The sequence below is a fragment of the Nanorana parkeri genome, unplaced genomic scaffold (genome assembly GCF_000935625.1).
Source record: "Nanorana parkeri isolate BGI_ZX_2015 unplaced genomic scaffold, ASM93562v1 scaffold108, whole genome shotgun sequence".
NCBI lineage: Eukaryota > Metazoa > Chordata > Amphibia > Anura > Dicroglossidae > Nanorana > Nanorana parkeri.
In genome coordinates this window covers 1,797,172-1,823,118 of record NW_017306376.1, presented here as the reverse complement: position 1 = coordinate 1,823,118, position 25,947 = coordinate 1,797,172, and the positions used below count along the sequence as shown (strand labels likewise).

Sequence of the window (25,947 nt, the reverse complement as noted above, 5' to 3'; positions counted from 1 at the left end):
AATCATTCTCCAAATGGCATTTTCCTTTTTATTTTGTATAGTTTTCAATTTACTCTTTCGGAAATCATAGTATTGTTGCTTCCTTTTGGATCAACAGGCTTTGTTTGAGTCAGAATTACAGTACTTCTATCCCCATAAAAGTCTATGGAAAAGCAAAACTTATGTTTTGTTAGAATTCTTAAACAATTGAGAATTTACATCACATATATTATGAAGTTTGTTCTCCATCAGCTATCTCCACAGCTTGTCCAAAAAAGATTAGAACAAAGTATGTGATATATCCAGCACTAAATATGTGAAGTATTTTCATTTAAGCAACTACCTTTCGATGTCTGACATTTATATAATTCTTCTTTTGTAAATACCCAAATCTGATTTCCATTCAGCCATAATGTTATTTTTTTATATTGAGTAGGCTATAAGGACAGAATATAGTTTAAATATATTGTCTTTAGCAAAAAGACAAACAAGAAAATCAGGGTTATTCACAAAGCTCCCGAAAGTGTGAATAACCGTCCCGAAGTGAAGTGAGCCGAATGCTGTTCAGCTATTCAGGCTTGTACAGCTGATTTCAGCCGTACATCGGCTGAAATCAGCCATACATCAGCTGGCTTCGGGTCGGCTGAGCATGTTCGGCCCGACGCGAAGTGCAGAAGGAGTTCTACTCAGCCGATCCAAAATCTGGATCGGCTGGGCCAAACCTCCGGCAGGCTACTTGCTGCTTTTTGGCCTATTATCATAGGGGCCAAACAGTAGTGAGTGACTATCTGAATGCCGCATTCGGCTCGGCTATTCTGCTCGTTACCTCGTGGTACCGAGCAGAATAGAAAAACAGTGAAAAAAAGTTGAAAAAAAGTTGAAAACGATTGGGCAGTGCTATCAGTGACAGCTAGCTCCACCCAACTGTTTCCTATTGGCCGCCAATGAATAACTGGGTGACAGTTCAGCGTCCCCTGGTTACTTGGTAACCAGGGGACGCTGAACTGTCATTACACAATGAGAACTCGGCAGAGCTGGCCGTGATATCGCGGCTGACTCCGCCGAGTTCTCCTTGTAATTATATAGTATTGTAATTATATAGAATTTCATGTATGAAACTGTTGTGAAGTTGGGGAGCTCATGGAGCACTCGCACATAGGGTTTTGTGTAAAAACAAAAGGTTTTCATTTTTCCTCTTGCAGGGCCGCCACAACAATAAACACAAAACAGTGTGAATGCAATGCAACAGTTCAAACCTTCAGCACAAAATAACCAAACCTGAGGGAATCCCTTCCCAGGAAATAAAGTCTTGTCAAACCAGCACAGCAATACCGCAGGTCTTTCTCAAAGCCACAGTTAACCACTTCCTCCTCAACTCCCACAATCCTCTCTGGGAGTTGCCGACCTTTAAACCCCTTCCTGGGGCAGAAAGGTTAACCCTCTGGTGGCCCTTAAAGGGACTGCAACCCGAACAGTGGCGAAACATATCTCCCATCCAGGACCCAGCCTTGCCGTCCTTAAAATATTATAGAAGTAGAGGTCACAGAAAAGTTCCACAGCCAGCCTTCTTATGCTTTCTAAACTTCTCTGTACCTCTATTATTTTACTGTATAAGATATAGTATACTATTCCTAATATTTTACAAATAGAAACACACACAAAACCTTAATGTACAGATGTAGCATTAACAAAACTAAATCATTCCACCTAGGTCTCTTGACTTGAACTAATCATCAACCCCCCCTACCCAAACACACACACACACAGACACACTTCAACTGCTTATATACCTCAGTAAGACAGTTGCTGACGGTTTAGATGTTTACAGCTTAATCAGCAGGAGTCCTTTTTAGCACTGGCTTTAGCATGATCTGTGCATAAGACCTCCTTGATTTGAATAGGGCCATATTCCAAGATTGGGGCATTAGTGTGACTTAGTTCAGGAGGTCTAGCTAGTGTGGGTTAGCATTCGTTTTATTAAAGGTACAGCTTTCCTTCTAATCATATTTGTGAAAAGACACCGGTTACGTTTTATTTTGCATAAGTAGTTAAATTATTATATAACAAATCCACAATAAACGCACACTTAAATTCAGCAATAATATGCAAGAGTCATAGTTTTATTCAATTTAGACAACCCGTCATCTCTGTAACTTAAGATCTCTTAAGATGTACAAGTTCCCACCTACTGCCAACATAAAGAGTACAAAAGTCTTCCTGAAGAAGCTTTGGCAAAATGTGTAGAAGAATAGACCCACTGTATATTGACACACAGATTTAAGGATAAAAATGTTTTGATTATATCATATATCCAGTAGAGGTGAGGTTCACTGATGTATGAATAGACTATGTCTGTGTGGTCGAGGGAGGCGTTATGCTCTGTTAGAACAATGTTTTATTTAGGGAGCCATGTGGTGTTTGCCATTTGTTATGTATTTTAAATCAATGTTGTCTTGTGTATATTTTTAATAAACACATGATATGTTTGACATTGTTATTTGCTTTTTTCCATCCATGATATTACACCTTAAAATCCCCATTTGTAGCTAGTTTTTGTGGAATTGTAATTTCTAGGAATGTGGTGTCTTGTTTTACTTGGTGGTCCAAATATGTTTGTACAATGTACAGAAATAAACAGCACAGGGAACTCGCATCTAGTCACTCTTTTTTGTGGATACATAACAGTCACTGACAGCTAGATTCTGGGCCACTGCTTTCATTTGACTGTGGAAGAATCCTTAAACTTGTGTGCAGTGAGCACTTGGGTGCCATAGGTAGTCTGTGACATCTGCATCAGATGTAAAGTTCTCATTGGAATCAGTGACTGTGAAATCATACTTTGTTTTCTGATACCTGACCTTACCTGCCCTGATCTCTGGTTTATGGACCATACTCTTGCATATTTTGTACTTTTCTTTGGAAGCCTGCCAGTGAGAAGGTCTGAAGATCATGTAATTTATTCTTCTATACTCAATTTTTCTACAATGGCAGAGATGGCTCCCCAAGATGTAGATGTTTCCTATGTCTCCTAGGGAACCTGCCTAAATGTAGCTATACATTTGAAAAAAAACTCCAAGAGCACAATTACACTAGAGATCTTGTATGCCTCACCTACTGCAATTTTTCAGAACCTTCTATTTCTTTGACCTGAAGTTAAGACTGTGTGAGGTCTTTTTACAAGGAAAATAGTGCCAAGACCTGTCTCTACTGTGCTGGCAAGGGCTGGTATATAAACCACTGTGAAGAGAAGCAGCGAGACTAGGCAACAAGATGAAATCAGGACCGGCATGTTAAACTCAAGTCTAAGAAAGGTTTGTAAAGGCAGTCACACCTTCATGTGCGGGCCACACTACAGTAATTTAAGTCACTCTCTAGAAAGATCACACTTATTTGGAGTATTTCATACTGTTGTATTTCAGTTTTTCAAGTTGCAAGCAAAATGCATACTTTCACAGGCGAAAGAAAGAAATGCAGGTTATGAAACATACATGTGCATTTACAAAACAATGAATTCACCTCACATTCTGAGTAATGTACTGTACATGTAAACATCATGTCAAAAACAGTGCATGTTTTAACCATATGAAACCTTTGCACCTGTTAAAAAAAATCCATCCTGATTATTATTGTTCCTGTGGCAATAAATTACAGTGCAGAGCCATGCGAATTGAAGCCCTTCCCAAACGTCATATAATTTGAGACCCAATAAATTAAAAAAAGCTATTCTGAGGCTACCTTGGCTTCAGTTTCATATGCCTGTCACTGACAACATATGCAAGACATTTTGATATAGGAAGCCTTCTGTCAACCACAAATTTTCCTTAAAATCACCCCTCTTGTTAATTTACATGTAAACAGTTTTTATTTTAATCTACAACCTTCAGTTTCAAAATGTCATATGAAATCTACTCGGGCAGCCTATTTTAACAAAAAAACCCCCAGAAACAACAAAACTCCCCACTAATCTCTAATTGTTTTAAAAACATTATTTTCTGGTATAGCCCTTTCCATAAACAAAGAGTATATAATCTCTTCCATAAGAGAGCAATACATGATGTTAGTGAACCAAGAAATAACAGACTAATTTATTGAGCACCCTCTGTGTACAGAGTGTTAAAATAGTATATTACTGGAGTAAAAGAGTGCTTGAGTGGAGAAAAACTCTTTTAAGTATGTATTCTTGATTAACATAACTGCACTGATCATCAAAAGTATGAAGTATCATTATAGCTCAAGGAGTGATGAGGTCTTTCTTCTACATTTATCATCCGTGTTTCTGCTGATAGACCTAAAAAATTGTAAAAGATGCTCATTCCTAAAATTTGCAAATGAATTGAAAATGCCAGTGTGTGTTTAAATACATTATAACCTTTTTTTTTAAATCTCTACAACCTATTCAAGATATAATTTGGCTCTGACACTGACACATTTATAATATTATTAAGATAAGACAATGATCATTGTTCCAAAATGTCTTAAACAAATCATGCAGGCTAATTTAAATGTCAGTTAATATGAAGTGATGGAGCAAGTTAATGATGCAAAACTAAAATGGTCATAATATTTGTGAACATTTATTGTCTAACTCTTAGAAGCAAAGTTTAAGTATGATAAAGAGGAGCTGTTGCATTTTGAGTTAAAGTTGTGTTAAAAACAGCCCTTGGGTGTAATTTTTTCCTGAAATGTTCCCATTTCCTCATACTTTCTTATCGTCCTAATCATCCTATTTTCTTTAAAAAAAAAAATTGTTTATGTACACACACGAAAGCAAAAAAAGTAATATACACTATTGATATGGTAGTCGCAGGCACAAAATCTACCATAAAAAGTTATATTTGAAAGAGGCATTGATCTCAGACACATCTCGGGGATAGGCATCTGTATAGTGCTGACAATTTACGTACTTTACTGCATATTCACATCATCACCCAGTGCCCTCAAGGAGCTTACAATCTAAGGTCGCTATCTCACATGCACACAGGGTCGATTTAGACAGGAGCAAATTAACCTTCCTACATATCTTTGGAGTGTGGGAGGAAACCAGAGTACCAGGAGAAAACCCATACAAGAACATGGAGTGCATGCAGGAATGCTTACCACTTAGCCACTGTGCATTTAAACATATTAGGAAATAGCCAGAAGATAATACACATTTTTTTCTATAGGTATCATGTAAAACAAATAAAGAACACATTAAAGTGTAAAGCTGGCCATATACTAGTAGATTTCCGAATGAAAGATCTTTCTTTACCCACGAAAGATCTTTCTTTACCACCCGATAATGCCAAGAGTTGATGAATATCAAAATTTTGTTTTATCTTAACATTCGATTTTGGAGTGAATGGAGTTTACCAAAATGAAAACCATATTCACAGTTTTTTAGTTCATTCAAGAAAAATTTTTCTTGCTCCTTCGACTTTTTTTGTCACAATGGTGAAAATTGATGATTGATTTGACCCCATCAACTTAACAGAAAGTTAAATGAAAGAACTTTCATATGAGAGTTCTTTAGAAAATCTACTAGTGTATGGCCACCTTAAGTCAAGCCAACAATTTTTTTTCTCAGTTTTAGATGGAGTGGTGAAGCCTTAGGACCTCTGTGAATGAATGCTGGGAATCTGTGGTCAAATGTGGTCTCCCCATCATTAAATACCACAATCTACAATTACCAGGTAACATGTGAATAAGACATACACAGTTTGGTGTCCCTGTAATCAGAAAAAAAACATATTTTTTTTCAAGTATCTGCTTTTCCACAAATTTTATCTAGTATGCCTGCTTTCACCAAACTCTTTTTAACATTTTGTAAAATAAAATCCTTATACTGGAATTTAGTCAGGATAAGCTGTTTATATTTAGAGGGTTATTCACCTAGCTGCCACCTATCCACTTCTGCTCAGCACGGCTGATTGCAGCTGTACATCAGCTAAAATCAGCCTTACACCGCCTTCCTTCGGTCAGCGGAACATGCCATGCATGTTCGGCTATGCCGAAGTGCAGAAGCCGTTCGACTCAGCCAATCCAACATCTAGATCGGCTGAGCCGAAGGTCCAGCAGTCTGCCCCTATTCTCATAGGCATTCAGTATGGCTATTCTGCTCGCTACCTCCGAGGTAACGAGCGGAATAGAAAAAATTTAAACAAATGAACAAAAAATGTTTAAAAATTATTTAAATAAATGTAAAAAAAATGTTTAAAGAAAAAAACAACAACGTGGGGTCCCCCTCCCAAACCATACCAGACCCTTTAGGTCTGGTAGGAATTTTAGGAGGTAGCCAATTCAAATAAAGTGTGTGGGGCTCCCCCCCATAGTCATACCAGGCCCTTAAGGTTTGGTAGGAATTTTAAGGAGGAATCCCACCCCAAAATGGGAAAAAAATGTGGGGTACACCCTAAAATTTCATACCAGACCCTTGATCCGAGCAAAGGCCTGGCAGGGCAGGAGGGGGGAGCGAGCACCCCCCCAACCATACCAGGCCACATGCCCTAGGCACTGGGAGGGTGCTTTTTCAGGGTCCCCCTTGTGAGTGAGTAAGGAATACTTGTACCCATTCACTAAAGGGTTAAACAAAAGATAAATAAAAAGTCCAGACTTTTGAAAAAATTTTAATTCAACAAATGGATCCACCAACGTAATTCATGGTCAATCACGATGCCCAGCGCTGTCCACGACGACGGCAACTCGGCAAAATAAAATGTAATTTTTTTTAAAAAAATTACGCCCGCTGACCTGACCCCATGCGACGAACTCCTGCCATAGAATGAAGAATCTTCCAGCAGATCTCAGGCAAATAAAAAAAACAACTGGGTGGAGCCGGCCATGATGTCATGGGCGGCTCCGCCCAGTCATTGTTGTTTAATGACAGATCTGGGTCCCCAGGCCATTTGGGAACGCTGATCTGTCATTAGGCCCAGCGGTTAGCTTCGGCCGACCTTTCTCCCTGCTTCAGCTGTCACTACGGCTGAGCCGAGCCAAAGCATATGCCCTCAGGTAAGGATGAGCCACTCGGCTGCCTTCGTTTGCTGTACGGGCTATTTTGAATAGCCCGTGCAGCAGCCCTTTGGTGAAACAAAGGGCTCTGGAGGCCGAAGCGAGCCGAAGGCAGGTATAACCCTCTTAATGTTTGGTAATTAGATAATTGATACCTGAAAAATCATATAGTTAACATCACCATGTTTAGAATATGTACCTGCACAGGGATATACAAGTCAGTGCTATAAACCATCTCTGGCAACCTACGTTTTAGTAAATTAGACATTTAAGATGATGTTTTTCTTTTATAGATTTCTTTTTGGCACCTTGCAGTGGAATCTGCTGGTATTTAAATTAATGTTTAAATGTTCAATACTACTACTACTAATAATAATCATCATCATTATGATCATTTTTCATCAATCATATTTTACTAGCGATTGGGCCTGTAATAAGTTTGCAACAATCAGATAAGTGGGGAAATAAATCTAGTTGCCTCAATATGCAATCATAGCACAGCAAATTAGGCTGAAATCCAAGTTACATGGCAAATAGAACTAAAAACTTATTCTGGAAAAAAAAAAATTGTCCCTTCGCTATTTTCATCTTGATATCAAAAGGAGATGAGAAGTAGAACATTTACAGGAAGACAAGATCTGTACCGCATTCCGCCACCTTTATTGACCGTTTGTAGTATATGCCCATGCTCTTTACATCACGATGTGAGATATTGATTTTGTTTTGTTTGTTGCAACTCTTTTATGCTTTTGGAAGCTTGACATATGTTGCGTGATATTCAATTTGAAATGTCATAAAGAAGATTAAACTGTTCTCTCTTAACAAGATTTTCTGGATTATTACCTAAATGATCAACCAGGGACCAATGAAAATGACATGCTAATTTCATACCATAAGTAATAAGTGAAGCAGGGTACTTTGTTTACCCCCACAGAAATGCTTTTCCTTTGACATCTTATCTAATACTATAGTTATTAAAGGATTCATTGTTTCATATGCCTTTCAAGTAGATTTAAAAAAAATTAGGACAACATGTGCAAAAAAAGTGGAAATGTCAATGGTACCAAACACATCTATCTTTAAATTATCAGTTCAAAATATATTTTTCCAGAAAGCCTGCTCTCCTATATGTTTAATGGCAAACTAACTGTAGTCGTGTTCCAATGTTATTTTGACCGAAAAGGCTTTTTCTAAAACACCTGGCATGCAGGTTAAATTGGTGTAATCTCTTTCCGACTGTTGATGCATGCAATTTGACACCAACTGTTTACAGAGTTACCTGCAGATCCTGTATTTAAGGTTCTTGGAGATTTATCTCAGCATTAAATAGTCAGCTCTTGGGCTGAATTTGCTGGGTCGGTCACTCCTGGACAACTTAGCAGCTATTTTAAATGATTTTTTTTACAGTAGAATGATTGATTTTTTTTAAAATTGACAAACTTTTTATATCCAATGCCAGACTCAAAGACATCAAAAACCTTAATTTTGGAGGCCTTAGAGAGGCCTTTTTATCTTGATATGATGACACCGAGCACGTCAATAGCAAAGAGAACACCAGACCCTAGATATCTGTTTAAAGAAGAACACCAGGCAGAATAAACCTTAACCCTCGCAGTGGGGCTACCGCCACACTGTAAGTGTTTAGTGCTCATTTTGATCTAGGGTGTAAAATAAACACCGATCCCCGCAGCCACTCTCCCCTATAAGTAGGTATATCATTTTTATTTTATACCCTAGACCAAAACGAGCACTTAACCCTTCAAGTGCAGGGGTAGCCCCACTGCAAGGGTAATGTTTTATTCTGCCTGGAGTTGCTCTTTAAATAAGACATGTTACAACTGCATACTACCTAAGGAGGTCCTAGTTATTTGTACCTAACCTGAAACACCAAATTCTAATTCCATGAATTTGAAGTAGTGGTAAATGTAGTGGTGTACATACTTTTTCCACATGATGAATATGCATTTTCATTCATTTAGATTATGAGAATGAGTATACCATGTCAATTTTATTGCGATTTGTTGCTCAGGATTGGGTCAACACAACTTTACCTCATTCATTAAACTATATGAGAATTCCCTTCCCAAAGAGAAAATTAAATTAGCTAAGTGAATGAGGTGAAGTTTCCTGACTTTATTCATCCAATCATGTTTTGTTTTTTCTCGCACATGATTGATTGAGCAATCTTTGCAAAGTGAATTTTCACCTCATTCTCTAAGAATAAAAATTCCAATAACAGTTAATAAAATCCCATATGTAAAGTGAATGAATAACATGAATTACAAAAGTTAAAGAGACATTGTAATTTCTCTTCACCTGCTGTTATTTACATTATAATACAGGCTACTTAAAATGCTTCCAGCATTAATAAAAGTCTTTTCTATTACCATGACAAAGATAATGGTGTTTCTTCTGTCATCAGCTGCATCACATATTGTAGTATAGGGGGTTGTAAAAGTGGGAGCTCACAGTACGTAGCAATGTCAGTATACTTTCCTAACAGCAGAGGAAGGCTTGTGCTGATTGTTATGACAGGGCTGACCATGCTGTCAAAACAGCTGCTGACAGCGGTGAATACAGGTGCCCTTTTGACAGCAGGGCCAGCACTGCCATAGCAACAAACACAGATCTTCTCCTGCTATCAAGCCTCCGTAACTTTAGTATGTGTGCAGGTGGAAGCAGAAGGGAGTTCAATATCTTTGCCATGGTCAAAACAAGGATCTTCCTCACTTCTCGCCTATAGGAGAGTGACATACCTTTAGCCACCCGAAGCCTCCACCTGCAGCCTTCTGGAATGTGTGACATGAATATCCCAGGTGGCTTTACACAGCTGAAGGTACGTCACCAGTAGGGATGAGAAAGTCAGAGGGTGCAGGAGCAATACTAAACTCATTACATCTAACAAAATATGAAAATGCTTAGCAATTGTGTAATAGAGAGAGGAGGAGGGAATGACAAAGTACAATGAATGATGAAAGTTCCATCTTAAAGCATAAACAACAAGTGAGGAGAAATGACAGTGTCTTTATAAGTAATGCGGTGATGTCATATGAGTAAATAAAGGAAAATGCATGCTGCATTAACAGTATAAGCTAGCTGCTTATTCATACCTTGTTACCCCATGAGAATAGTAAGAATTGGCAGAGAGTTTCAAGAGCACATAACTGTCTTCATTTAGTGCTGGGGCATTTACTTGGGGCCTGTCACTATCAGTTAAAACAATAGTGACATAGTAGGTAAGGTTGAATAAAGACCAAGGTCCATCCAGTTCAACCTGTGTGTGTGTGTGTTGTGGCATAGGAAGTCCATGCACATCTACTGAAGCAGGTTTCGGAATTAGGAATTACTCACTGGTATAGTCTAACAATGGAGAACAGAATGTTTGATGCAGTTTACAGCCATCTGAACTAAGCATGTTGACAGAATGGGGGGTTCCTGGAAGACCAGAAAGTTTAAAATAGTGGCAGACCTCTCTTTTTTCATAAGGTACAAAAACTGCATATGTCAGCCTGATTATCAAGTTCCTTTTTCTACCATTAGTGTAATATGAAAGAAAGATTAAAAATCAGAGGGGAATGTAAAACTCAGCAAGTACAATTTGAATTGCCTGCATGCACTATTGAGTACTTACTGTGCAAATTAATGTAATATAGAATACTGAAGCAGAATATTCCCATCTCAACTATTATCTACTTAGTTATCTACTACAAGCCCTATGTATTCAGTCCACTCAGTGAATACAACTGTCCTTGCCCTTGCCATTTGACCTAAATTGCAGTTTGTATAACAATACATTTATCAATATACTGAGCCCTCCAAAGACTGGATTGGCACTACTATGTTCTACAGTTACAAATACACATTAGTGTATTCATATTGCATGCAGTGAACATTCTCATTATTAAACAAAAAAAAACTTAACAGCATAAACAGAGCAATACTGGTTCAGAGTAGAACAGAAGTACTAGATATAAACTAAGCTATATAATATATAAACTAAAGAAAAGATAAAGCACACATAAACTAAGGTACCATACCGTTGTACTGTATACTGCATACAGTATACAGTACAACGGACAGCTTATAAACACTATTTGAACTCTTTGGAAGATATAAACAATAAACAGGCTTATTTAAAAAATGTTGCAGTGTCCCCATTAAAATGTTGTGATTTAGAGGATGGTGGGTTTCCCACCTGAATTTGACAGCTACTGCCAACAAGTCTCGCTATGCAACAGAGCACCAGGGTTTTGACAGCTGATCAGGTAGTACCTAGCAGATCCACCACCTCTTAAATTATGTCCTCACTAAGTGATGTTGGTGTTGGCAGTGGCATAACAATAACCATAGCAGCCCACATGGCTTCTATGGGGCCTGGGGAGTGGGGCCCCATTAGGTAGGGTTGATAAGTAAAACTAAACTGTGAGGTTTCCAGTATAGAAGGGCTGAAGTCAGACTTATTGCCTTCTGAACTTCTGCTAAAGAGTAAAATGAACTCTGTATGCCTAATGCAGTGAAAATCCCAGAGATTCACCTCTGTTAAAACTTTATAGGATGGCTGAGGTTTGTAGTTCTACAAACAAAAAAGTTTAAGGGTGCTAGAGTTCAAAGATGTTTATATTAGGGTTGAAGAGTAAGTGTGTTCAAGTGCATTAATAATTTTATCATAATATAACATTTTATTATGGTTATTAGTATTAGTGATACTATAACTCCTATCCCCAGCACTGCTCCCTAGTAGTGTACTGATTATGCTGACAGCTCTCCAGCTGCCTATCCTTCATACATACTGCGTGTTAGGATCAATGACACATAGGCATTCATTTACTAAAGGCATATAGACTGTTCACTTTGCAGCCGAACCTTCCTTTAGCTCTGTGAATGAGGTGACGTTCTGCTGACTTCCATTATCCAATCATGTGCAAACATAAACACTTTTCATCTTCCTTGCATGTGATTGGGTATTCTTTGCAAAGTAATATCACCACATTCACCAAACAAAGGGAAACTTCCCCTGCAATGTGCAAGTTCCCTTGGAAAGTGAACAGCCTATTTGCCTTTAGTAAATCAGCCCCATATTGTCACAGTTGACACTGCCATACAAACACAGAAATTTCCTAGCACACTTATTTTGCTAGTTGACACTGCCAGTCGCTACAGAGAAAGTTAGCCAGGGGGTCACAAAGTATTGCTATGGAGCCCCATGATATGTAGTTACACCCCTGAGTCTTGGTGTCTGTAAACTCCAGCTTCAGTTTGCAAAATGTTATAGGAGGCAAATAGGTGTAGGAGAAATATTTCTATAGCATGAAGTTTAATACTATAGCTGACAATGCTAATATTGTATTAGGTAGTATACCAAGGGACTGAACATAGCAAATATGTAGCATTCCTGACCACAGAATAATAGAATTGATACTTTCAAGTATTATACTGCAGTGAGTTACTTATCTCCCATTTTTGAAGTACTATAATTATCATTAAAGCACAAACTTCTACAGCGAAAGATGAGCTATAGGAACAGAACATATGATGATGATAAAATGTAGTGAATATCCTAGTTTACTTAATTGTAATTATAGGGTTTTTGTTCTTAAATGAAAACATACAGTATGTGGAGGCATGGAATCATTTATTCAAATAGAAATGTAATATTGCATATACATTTGATCGGTAGTAACTTTGACTATAGTAATTATAAATCAAAACCAAGTAAGGTTAGCTATAACTGGGTAATGCAGGAGTTGAGACATGTGAGATAAGCTTTTAAATGTAACAAATGCTTAACATAAATTATCTACAACTGACTTATTGTTCCTCATTTATTCCACAGAAAAGACAACAGTTCTTTCTCTATACAAGAAAAAACGTATTCAAGTGAAAATCTTATCCTGCATAGGTGGCAGCTATGTCGAGCAAAGGTAGATTTAACTGGTCTGGTGTTTATGCAGACCATTAAATTAAACATTCACAAAATTAACGTTTCAAATACTGCCAGAAAATTTGTCAAGGCAAAATGTCAAGCTACTGGCTACACTCTAATGAGAAGGTTTAAATGCAACAGTATGACTTCATTACATGCCTGCTACTCATCCATCATTGACACTTCACATGCTAAGCACCTGCCAACATATGTTAATCTTTTCACCTCATTTGTACAAGATTGTCTATATAGTTAAGCTCTACTTACCACTTGCCGTTATCTCTGCACTGTATGATGAGATTCCTAGGCTTACATAACTGTGCATATACACATTGTGTATATATATCTATATATATATATGTATATATATATATAGATATATATAAAAATTTAGACTACAAGACTACACCACACTAAATACAAGGCTGTGATATGTGTCTGACCAAAGCTCAGAGATTTATAATACAAAACTATATTTGTTCTCATTTACAGACGGCAGACAAGCAAATTTATTATTTTAACCGATACATCATGTGACTGTCAAAACCAATTAAAAATTGTTCTCTAAGGCCCTGGGCACCTTGTTATTACGAGAATTGACTTTTTAGAAATTCAGCAGAGAAAGGCTGAACATTTAGGGAAATATGTTTTAATCAGATGTTTTAATTAGCATAGCTTACAGACATCTTTCCTTTTTCACCGTGTGCCTGACCTTGCTTGTGTCAAGCATAACCTGTCCCTTTGAATGTATAATGTATTGCAACTGCAGCAAAGAACTACGATCAATTCTAGAGAGCCACTAGAATGTGAACATCGTTTTATTTTCACTTACTCTTGTAAGTGTTAGCTACCTGTGGGGTAAATTACAGGTCAGACAACTGGGGAACCTTAAATTTTGGGTTGACATTTACAATCAATATATACAAATTGTGTACTCCTGAGAAACATGTTTGGCACAGAGCGTTAAAGAGACCCTGTCACCAGACTTCACGTTTTAAATGAAAACCTTGCAGTGGTAGAAGTTAATAAGCACCTTCATGTATTTCAACGTTTTAACTTTAGTAAGAGTCTGACCATTTGCTGGAAGTGTCAATACTTGTCTGTGCTGGCACCTGGTACTGCCCCCTCCTCCTTCTTCTACGTAGGTTGACAATCAATTGTTAGCAAACATTAGAATTTCATGCAAGATCAGTGATTTATTATCTGAGCACCCATAAAGTAATTAAACAGAGGTGCCAATTGGATCAGAGAATTTCAATTTAGTTTTAGTCTTTTGATTAAAATGCAATTTTAGTTTTAGTCATATTTTACCCATCTGAATTGTTTTAGTTTTAGTCTTTTGTCAACTAAATCTCCAGTAGATTTTAGTGGACTAGAACCTAATGGGTTTATTTAAAGTTTAATGAATTATTTAAAAGCGAACTATGGGGTAAGTGTTTTTCCCCATAGTTCTCTTAAGGGTCATGTGAGGACATATACTAGCATCCTCCCGTGACCCAAAGCTCAGTATACCACAAGCTACAGCTCACTGTATACTGAAACCGCCGCAGCCGGGACGGATCCCGACAATGTTGTCGAGAACCACCCAGCTGCGTGAATGACAGCTGGCTCTACCTATCTAGAGGCAGAGCCAGTTGTACCCGCCCCCTCCCCATCCATTCCTCTAGTCAATGCTGGAGGATCGGAGCAGAGAGGGGGGGAATCCCTGCGGGGAGCTCGCTCTCTGCAGGGAGATGATCGAGAAGTGAGCGACCAAGTTTCATAAGATTTGGGAGTGGGGATGGGGAATAAATGGGTGTGAGGAAGGGAACAAGTCTGAGAAGGATGTTACACAGTGCTAACTTGCTAGGGAGATGGGAGGAGAAACACTCACATGACAGTAGCAGGCAAATCCGATGAAACAGTAACCGATGGAAGAGTATTCTCTACAGTTTACAGGGTGTTTATCCAGGTGGCAGGGAGACCAATGGAGCCTGCACCTCAGCCAATCCAGCTGCTGATAGAGTCAGGTGACTGGGGCTTTGGTGGAGTTCTAAGGGAACTGGAAGTCCAAATAGTTAAATGCAATAGTCCCTCCCATTTTTGTCACGTTTTTGTTAGTCGTCAAAAATTGCAATGTATTAGTTCTATTAACTTAGTTTTTATTTAGTTTTCATTTAGTTTTCGTCACTTAAAACATGCAGCTGATAAAAATTATGATGAAATTGTTTCATCAACGAAATTAGCACTGAATCAGAGTCATCACAAAAAATGGAAATAAAGCAGGAACCATCTGTAATGTGTGCAGAGCAGAGGAAGTGTTTCTGCTGGCATTGCTCAGTGTTCTGCTGTATGTGTGCTCCTACTATCAGCCCCCCTGCCCTGTTATCAGATAAATGAGAGGCTGTTTAGTAAACCTCAAACATAACTAAATGATAGAATGGGGATGCTACAGAGCGTTCTTTTCAGTGACTGCACTGAGTCTGCCTGGGGCTGCTGATTTGGCATCAGTGATGGAACCAGCAGCAGTCTCAGGCCTGTTTAATATCATGAAATCATCAATGACTACAGACAAATTAAATACACTAATCATCCATCCATCATTGACACTTCACATGCTAAGCACCTGCCAACATATGTTAATCTTTTCACATCATTTGTACAAGATTGTCTATATAGTTAAGCTCTACTTACCACTTGCCGTTATCTCTGCACTGTATGATGAGATTCCTAGGCTTACATAACTGTGCATATACACATTGTGTATATATATCTATATATAGATATATCTATATACAGTAATACCTTGGTTTACGAGCATAATTCGTTCCGGAAGCATGCTTGTAATCCAAAGCGCTTGTATATCAAAGCGAATTTCCCCATAGGAAATAATGGAAAATCAGATGATTCGTTCCACAACCCAAAAATATTCATATAAAATGATTACAATACAATACTGTAATATAATAATGTATAAAATATAAAGAAAAATAAACCAATTACTGGTACCTTCGTGGCTGGTGTGAGGGAGACAAGAGAGAAGGATTATTGTGTAGGGCGACTTTCACTATCACTAACGGAATCACTGATATCTCTTCACTCAATGGAATATTTTTCATTTTGTGAAACCTTAACAAGGAATCTATCCAATGTGACATTGCATTGTCGTTAAACAGATTCATCGCTCGCACTGCTACAGCCTTATTCAGGTGTCGCTTTTCTACAAAATTTTGCTCTTATTGCAAGACATTTGCTTGTATATCAATTTTTAAGCATATCATTTTTCAGAAATGTTTGCTTGTCTTGCAAAACGCTCTCAAACCAAGTTACTTGTAAACCAAGGTATTACTGTACCTATATATAGATATATCTATAGATCTATAGATATATCTATATATCTAAGCAAGGTAATTTGGCATAATCTTATGGGATGATTGCTACTGGTATTAATAGTATGGGGACAGGGTCTATTTACTGTAAGACATTGACCAAACTGACAAAACTACAAACCACAAGGTTACTTTTTTACATAGTGATGGCATTTTTATTCTTACACACTTTCAGAAGGCTGTTCAAAAAGTTTGCAGCCATGCTGTATTAGCATCTACTTAGCAATGCTGAATATCACATTACAAAAGACTTTCAGTCCTCCTAAAGCACTGATGCCATTCCCTAGTTTTAAGGGAGTCACAGCATATACTATCCTGTTATAACATCAGCATTGTAATAGGAAAACATACTAGAGTTGTTTTTGATAATGCAATCAAAGCTTACTCGAAAAAATCACTTTTATGTAGTGAGTCCTGCCTTCCATCCACCCACTTTCAACAACTTCCTGGATTCTCAGTGTGCTTTGCTTCTCTTTCCCTACTGCTTGATGTGACGCAATGTCCATTTCTCAAAACTACATATCCCACCATGCATTGCTTCCAGCATGCAATGATAATGTTACATTGTTCAGACGCTGAGTTCAACTGTAGTTCTGAACGCAAGCTTAGTTAGAGTTATGACACAAGGAAATGCATATTCACAGGGCTGAGTGAAATTGTGTCAGTGCATTGAGGAAATACATGTTATGGGCATCTTCAATAAGTAAGTTTTCACACTTCTAGATCCATGTGGTTATTATTTATTAGTAGTGATATAGAACTTATGAAATTCAATATTGAAATACATATTTATTTTTTAGTTTTGACCATAGATGCCCTTCAATTTGCTCACCTCCCATGGCACAGTTGGTAAACAATGACTCATTTTGTGGGTTCTTGCTGACAATCTTGCTGGAAATGTTGAATTGTGTTTGAGGCCACTGAATATCAGAAACATTACTGAAACAATCTAGTGTCCCAAAGCATTCTATCCAAAAAGCTATGTGGCAAAAGAAAAGAAAATAATAAGGTCAACTCCAGGCAACAACTATATACACTTGTCAATAGATGTCATCACTGTTCTCACTGTCACATCAGTCCTCCTATCAGCATGTTCCTTGTCGCCACATTTGCATAAAGGACACTTGCTTGGTGTCACGGACATTCCCAGCTGCAGCGTCTGGGCCGCAGATCCCGGGCCCTCCTTCAGCTCAGACGTCACGGAGTGACGTCACGCTCCGCCCACGGCCGCCGACTCCCTCCTTAAAAGCGAGGGAGATTCAATTGCTCGGCGTTCAGTCAATGGATAACTGTACGCTGAGCAATTGCTCTCATACCCCCCAACTGAACTGCCACAACCTGCTGGTGGAACCCGTAAAACCTCACAGGAGTGAGTACCCAGCCCGTCAGCACAGCTTACCTCTCTCCCGTCTGGCAAGGACTGCACTGCTCGTCTCAACTGCAAGTATTTCAGCTTAAACAGCCTGTAATCATTGTACAGCCTTATACTAGCGCCATCTGCTGGTTCAACTACAGATTACACCCTCATATAGAACTGCTTGTACTCTGGACTCTCACTGTGTATAGTTGGAGCTTCCTCCAGGCAATTGCGCAGGGGTTCATGTGATAAAGTGTGGGGAGTTATACGTTAACCCTTGGTTGTGGGTACTGTATTTAATCACCAGTATATGCGGTAATACACTGGTAACTCCTCCCATTGTTTCCCGTGGTAAATGATGCTTGTGGGAACTGCGCCCCCTCACTACACCTAAGAGGGTTAAAGCAGCATCCCCAATCTGAACCACTCCTTCACCACATTGGGGAAAGCCCTGAGGTTCCTTCTTGAGCTCCATAGGAAGGGGGTAGAGCTTTACACTTGGCCCCGAGTTCTGCCCCTTCCCCTCCCAATCTGAGCGCTGCTGTACAAGGGATTGCAGTTAGCTGAAGTTCATTCAAACTCTGTTTTTTATACCAGTTACATTTAAAAATGTATGTAGGGAAAACATTGGTGTTTTTAAATATCTGCCTGGAATTCAGCTTAAAGAGATGGAAGCAATAAATAATTGTTTTCATGAAAGATGATTCGATGTGCTTATCTAGAATACAGATAGTGCTTAATAATAAGGAAATTGCATGCCATCATTTGCAATTGTTGTAGCAGAAAAATAAACTACTATTTGAAAATGTTGAGCCTATATGCCAAAAGTTTCAGGAAAAGTTCTGTATTAATGGAACACACACCCAATGAACTTGAACAAACCTGTGCTTTTATAACTAGGATGGGGAAAAAATAAGCCATAAATAACAAGAGTCCACCCAAACAGAGGCATACACTGCTAATGGGCTCTTCACTCCTCAACCGAAATGTGTAAATAGATAACTGGTTATGAAGGGGTAAATCTGTGATGCAAAGCAAGAACTTTAGCAGTGCAATTTGTCACAGGCATCACTTTAAAGTAGATTTACAGTACAGAAAAAAGATCATTCATTAACAGTTACCGCATTTGAGTGACGTGAACCTACTAGCTATGCTCTAGTGAAAGCTGATCAGGAAGCTTTTCTGAATCATAGGGATTTATCCAGAAACTTAAATAAACTGTCATAATAATTAATAGTTTGCCTATAAGTGCTTTAGTACTGAAGGACTGGAACTGAGCCAGTGCCTTACTTACAAGTACCTAGGAGACAAACTAGAAAATTATAGACTTGTAACTGTAAGCTGTTCTACTATATTTAACAATTCCTTCCATACAGACTAGCTGGCAGAGGGGAATAAAACAGCCCCATGTTCTCTGAATCAAGTGTACCATGATAATATAGCAGAGTTCTATCATTCCCAATACATTCTGTAACTTTACATGCAAATTGGGAAAATATAGTATGTCGAAGGCAGCCGAGTGAATAACAAACCGAAGTGAAGTGAGACGAACTCTGTTCGGCTATTCACTTCAGGCTTGCATGGCTGATTTCACATGCTCAGCATGTTCAGCTAAGCTAAAGTGCAGAAGGAGTTCGACTTAGCCAGCTAAGCCGAACCTCCGGCAGGCTACTCGCTGCCATTTGGCCTATTCTCTTAGGGGCCGAACGGCAGTGAGTGAATAGTGGGCATTCGGCTCGGCTATTCTGCTCGGTACCTCTGTGGTTAACAGTGAAAAAAGTTGAAAGAAAAAAAGAAAGTAGAAAAAAAATGTTTTGAAATGTAAATAATGATCAATTTTAAAAAAGAAAGATTTTTTAAAAAAGAAAAAAAATTAAGTTTATTGAAAAAAGAAATAGATAATTAAAAAAGAGAAAGAAACAATTGGGCGGAGCTAGCAGTGACAGACGAAAGAGAAAGAAACTATTGGACGGGATCTGCTAGAGTCTTCTAGCAGGTCCCGGCCAATGAATAACAATTGGGTAGAGCCGGCCATGACGTCACGACCGGCTCCGTCAAGCTGTCATTGTTTAATGACAGTTCAGCGTCCCCAGGCAATTTGGGGACTCTGGTCTGTCATTGCAACTAGGCGGAGCCTGCCGTGAGGTCTGGCTGGTTCTGCCCAGCTGTCAGTTGCAAGGCTTTCGGCCGGCCAATCGCCAGCCGTTCGCCCCGCTTCAGGTCTCGCTTCGGCTCGGCTGAGCCGCTTGGCCAGCTTCGAGAGCTGTACTGGCTATAGTCAATAGCCCGTACAGCAGCCTTTCAGTTCTACTGAACCGAGGGGCTCCGCTGGCCAAAGCTAGCCGAAAGATCAGCCGGAGCTATGGCTGATCCTTCAGCTAGCTTTGTGAATAACCCTCTATGTCTTTATGGACCTTGCTTGCACAATCATGTTAGATCAGGAAGGGGCCATCCCCACACTGTTCCCACAAAGTTGGGAGCATGAAATTGTCCAAAATGTCTTGGTAAGCTGATGCCTTAAGAGTCCCCTTCACTGAAAATAAGTGGCCAAGCCCAACCCCTGTAAGACAACCCCACACCACAATCCCCCCTCCACCAAACTTTACACTTGGTCAAATGCAGTCAGGCAAGTATCATTCTCCTGGCAACCACCAAACCCAGACACGTCCATCGGATTGCCAGACAGAGAAGCTTGATTTGTTACTCCAGAGAACACGTATCCACTTCTCCAGAGTCCAGTGGCGTCGTGCTTTACACCACTGCATCCGATGCTTTGTATTGCACTTGGTGATGTAAGACTTGGATGCAGCTGCTCGGCCATGGAAATCCATTCCATTAAGCTCTCAACGCACTGCTGTTGTGCCAATCTGAAGGCCACATGAAGTTTGGAGGTCTGTAGCTACTGACTCTGCAGACAGTTGGTGACTTCTGCGCAATGTGAGCTGGAGCATGTGCTGATCCTGCTCTGACATTTTACGTGGCCTACCACTTCGTGGCTGAGTTGCTGTTGTTCCCAGTTGCTTCCACTTTGTTATAATACCACTAACAGTTGACCGTGGAATATTTAGTAGCAAGGAAATTTCACGGATGGACTTATTATCAACCAATAAATTTAGCATTTATTTGACAAAAACAAAATGAGACAGAGGTACAGCAGACAAAGTGTTTCCAATATCTATTTGCAAAAAAAACCCACAAAAAAACCCACAAAAAAAACCACGCTAGCAATCACAGTAATTCCCATCCTAAATGGATTTTACTTCAGACTGCAAAATGCTAGCACTCACAATTCCATCACTATGGATGTAGTTGGCATACTGTCATCTCAAATATTAAATATTGTGCAACATTTCGAAGGGTGTTAATGCCATTTCACAAAAAAATGCATTTAAAGTTATTTTATGTGAAGTGACAACTTGGAGTTGGAAAGCAAACTGTAACTTATTCACTTGCCAATATGCACTTTTTACCATTTTTCTATAGAATCTCACTTGCCAATTTCAGCAGATTTCACACTTTATTCAACTTCTAAATGTATTTAATAAATGTGTGAGTATGTCAGCGAAACAAATGTGCTTCTCGCTTTTCGAAATATATATATATATATATATTAAAAGTAATACAAGATATGCACATTTATGTTAACTGAAGGGTGAAAGAATGAACATATGCAATTCCTTCAGCTAAGGATCAATGTTATTTGTTCATTTGTGGATTTGGAACATGCATTGTGGAAAACATTGAAATAGGTAACAAGTCAAACACAAAGCAATAACTGACTTGTATTTATAGATATGGTCAGACAACTCATTACACCAACTAAATGGATATATACCAGCTGTAGCCAGTAGGTGATGCGCTGTTCTACATAGCTTCTGCTGAACCACTTTAATGCTATGGTGTGAATAGCCCATATTGCCTAAGTAATTTGATTGGTAATTGTCTAGTTACAAACTATACATGGATGAGTCAGATCTCATTCATGGGATTGACATGTGCATAGAAGGTAAGAAGGTAGATGTCCCAAAATTGGACTTTATGTGGTCACTAGGCTAAAGGAGAAGAACAAATAAACAAAGTAGATAAGATAATTGTTAAATTATAATATTACTGTAATTGTGCCATGCTGAAAATTAATTGGATTGTTTTGAAAGCACCACTGGCAGCCACTCTGATCTGTTTGAAACCAGGAAAAAGGGAAAGGTGCACATAGGCGGGGCAATATACAAAACAATACAAAAGGGGCCCCAGCACACATTCAAGCAAGCCAGCAAAAAGCTTACCAATCTGTTTAATCTACGCAGGTTACAAACAGAGGTTTTGGTTACATTATTTTCCGAATATAGGTGGAAGCCACAGTATTGCTTTAGGGCATCTCTGATAAGTGTGGTCAATTATTCTAAACCATCCTGAATCATGGGAAATATGAAACTATGGGACATATAAAGCAATGCACAGAAAGAAAATACACCTGGAAGAAGTCCTTTCCTCCTTAAAGGTTCATTAACACACCAGAAGCCCAGCCACTGCCTGGGAAACACAGTAATAAGAGGTGCCTTGATGAAGCAGTGTGTCTTCCACGCGTATCTGCAAATGTATGCAACCAAAACCTCCATTTTTAACTTGAGTAGTTAAAACAGATTAGTTGTTTTTGCTAACAAGCTTGAAAGCTATGCTGGTGACCTACTTTGTATTTTTTTTAATATTGCCATGCCCATGTGCACCTTTCCCTTTTTGCCGGTTTAAAACAGAATGGAGAGTCTTCCATTGCTGCCTTTTTGGATTTGGTGCAGACACCAAAGTCTTCATCTGCCATTTAAAGGTGATGTCTGGGCTTCTGGAGTGTTGTACCTTTTATGAGGTCATGGCTGATTTGATGAAAGCCTGCTCATTGTTTCTGCATTGCTATATATGTCCCATAGCTATAAATGTATGCAACCTCTGCTTTTAATCTGAGAAACAGATTACTTAGGTTTTTTTTGCTGGCTAGATTTAAAGTGTGCTGTTGTATTGTTTTGGAAGCAGACACCAACCAAAAGGTTGTTCCAAAGCCTATAGATTATATCACAGCAAGAATAATGTATGACCTTAAATGTGCTAATCTTTGTCTCCATATTTCCATCCATCTAAAAACCAGTTTAGTGCCAACAGTGATTGATGGGCCTGTAATTATTGCTCTCACTCTGCTGGTTGTGACGATATGTAACATGTGTGGCACAATTTTTGTTTTTGCACGTAGGCGCATCCGACGCGTGTTTGTGTAGTATGTGCATGCACGTGGGGGGCAAGGGACTATAAACATTTATTTTTGCATTTTTAATTTTTTTGTTACTTTTATTTTTACAATTTTTTTCTTACAGCTATTATTGCTTTATTGCTATTACATAGGGGGGCTAACAAGACCCCTATGTAATAGCAAATATAATGTGACAGGTCCTATTTATGGAGACATCAGGGGTCTTTCAGAACCCTAATGTCACAAAGGGACACCAAAGAAGCTGATGAAGCAGAGATCTGCTTCACCAGCATCTTATTCTGGCTCTAGGGGCCAGAGAATGTGCCCAGTGACACTGGAAGTGATATAATGCACATCACTAGAAGCCGCTGACCTCTTCTCAAATCTATCAGGGGAGACCCTCTATGCCGATCCCAGGCTCACACGGGGGACAGTGGCGCCCGGGAAGCCGACCGCAGCACCGGCGGTGGAGCGGTGGGACACGGCGCCGCACCGTACAAGCTATCCGCCACCTGTATAAACGCTGGATCGCTTGTATTTAAACAGCAATCGCTGGCCACTTCCAGCGGGAGGACGTACATTTATGTGAACCCGCTGGAAGTGGTTAATACTACTTACTGTTCTTAATAGAACATATCACACAACTTACACTTATATCATGTGGTGGTGACTACAGCAGCTGAAGGAACTAGTGGGCAAGCAGACAAAATATAGCTGAAACAGCCTAAACTATCTCTGACTCTTCTCTCCCCAAAGGTCCTTTTAGCCATTGAGCCCAAACTATAACTAATCCACCACTTATCCCCTTCTCATTCTTTATCTGATGTTGGAGGCCTACTATCGGCTACTATGCGACCTGTTTATGGCCATGTGGAAGAGGGAATGGCTAGGGAAATAAGGAGAACATAATGGTTTAATTTTTTAACAAAATATTATTATCAAGGATTAAAATATATCCTGTCAAATCATTAGTTTATTGAAACTTAATATAAGCAAAGGTCACATGTAAAACCCTATCCAGGAGTCACTTCCAAGAAAGGTCAAGTCCCTAAAAAATAATTTGGCACATAGCCACTACACTGGAAATAATGGACATCATTGTGATGGGGGGCTAGGGCAGGGGGTACAGACAGGTGTAGACGAGGATGCTTGACCCTAAATTATGCCTTCTTACCCCCTAGTCTCTGCAGCTGCCACAGTCACCTCCAGATTATGGTGATGTCTTATTATGCCCAGACGGTAAATATATACATTGATTAAGATGTACTTATGACATGACATTGATGTTATCTGATGATTCTTAATGGATTATCTGATGAGTCTTAATGGATTTAGAAACAATTACTATAAGCATAAGAATAGGCAAATTGCACTACTAAAAGATACGTTATTCTTTGCTAGCATAAACTGCTAATTTTGATAATAAATGTAAAAAAAGTACTTATCATAATTCCTTCATTAGAAGATGCCAAATCAAGCATAGCAAATTACTATTGAATCCAATCATAATGCAAACTGTGGTAAGACTGAACAGTAGTCATTCATTGGCCAACAATTCAAAATCTACTGCAGACCCTGTTAATCTATAAAACCATGCTGTCTGCACTGTGAAACATTACAGTTTGCCAAACATTATCTGAAAGAAAATATATCTTTATTATTGTAGTAGTCTCAATAGTAGTTTCTATACAAGTGTTTTGTATGATTGCTGCAAGCAACATAGATCCTTTTGCAAGGAAACACTTTAAGGCACATTTCCCTCCATATTGGGGAGGTGTTTTTCAAAACTGACAGGTTCTGTTTTTAATTTTATGAATAGCCATTAGCAAAATAATTGTATGCCTCATGTCTTTCCTCTGTGTGCAAACTCAAACAACAAATACTACTTGCATCTCTAAAAGACACTACAAGAAAATGTGAGCAATTTATTGGATAATTGACCATCACAGTTACAAAGATAAATAAATCTAATAATGTAAAGCCCTTCCTAAAATTGACTTTGATGTCAAAATGTAAAGCAAGATCAGTCTCCAAGGAGTGTTGTGCTTCTATTTTACCACTGGGAAGATTTATTGATTTTCTAATCTGGGCCAATTGAGGTTTTCAGTGAAAAAGGACCTCTGGCAGAGACTAATAAATAGAAATGGCATGTGATTGCACAAGGCATCGTGACATCATGATGCTGATTACATCATCACACGTGTTGCACCGGTGATGTCAACATGCATGTGTGATGACATCACAATGATGCTAGGATGCAGAGGGTATACATATGAGCACAACCAAACAGGCAGCAGCCATTATATGTGTTCTTTTGATGAAGGCACTGGGGTGCCAAAACATGTTGGGTTGGCATTAGGGAGCACAGATTTATGTGTATCTCTTCTGAGTAGTGGAGGAACCAATAGAGATTACAATAGTAAATCCATTGAATGGACAGATAAGAAGACAGCTCAAGAGAAAAGAGATGGCAGCTGGATAAACAAAAGACTCAAACCTATAGGGTATATATGGGCTCCACCTCTTCTCAGCAAGATACAATAGTGATACACACATAGTTGTGGGAGAATATGAATGGAAACATATATACATGTGAGCAACATTCATCCTTTTCCTAGGAAACACTTCCATAGTGGAGAGGTGTTTTTCAAAACTGCCAGGTTCTTTTTTTTTACTAATGGCCATTAGCAAAATAATTGTATGCATCATGTGTGCAATCTGAAACGACAAATACTACTTGCATCTCTAAAAGACACTATAAGAAAATGTGAGCAATTTATTTGATAATTGACCAGAGCTATTACATGAAAGCTTTAATATTACACCTGTCACTACTTCAATTAGTACAGAGGAAAAAAGTATTCAATTGGACTCTTTCTTACTGAGCAAGAACATGATTAATCTTGTTCTAGATTTGATGCTAAACTTAAATTACCATGGGGGAATAACTAACATCGCAGTTACAAAGATAAATAAATCTAATAATGAAAAACCCTTCCTAGAATTGACTCTGATGTTTAAAATGTAAAGCAAGATCAGTCTCCAAGGAGTTTTGTGCTTCTATTTTACCACTGGGAAGATCTATTGATTTTCT

General features: G+C 38.8%; 1 protein-coding gene across 1 annotated transcript in view; it reads right to left on the bottom strand.

Moving 5' to 3' along the window:
- The window catches only part of KCND2 (potassium voltage-gated channel subfamily D member 2), a 302,858-nt gene that overhangs the window by 174,408 nt on the left and 102,503 nt on the right, over window positions 1–25,947 (bottom strand). The gene's annotated exons all lie outside the window — the stretch shown is intronic.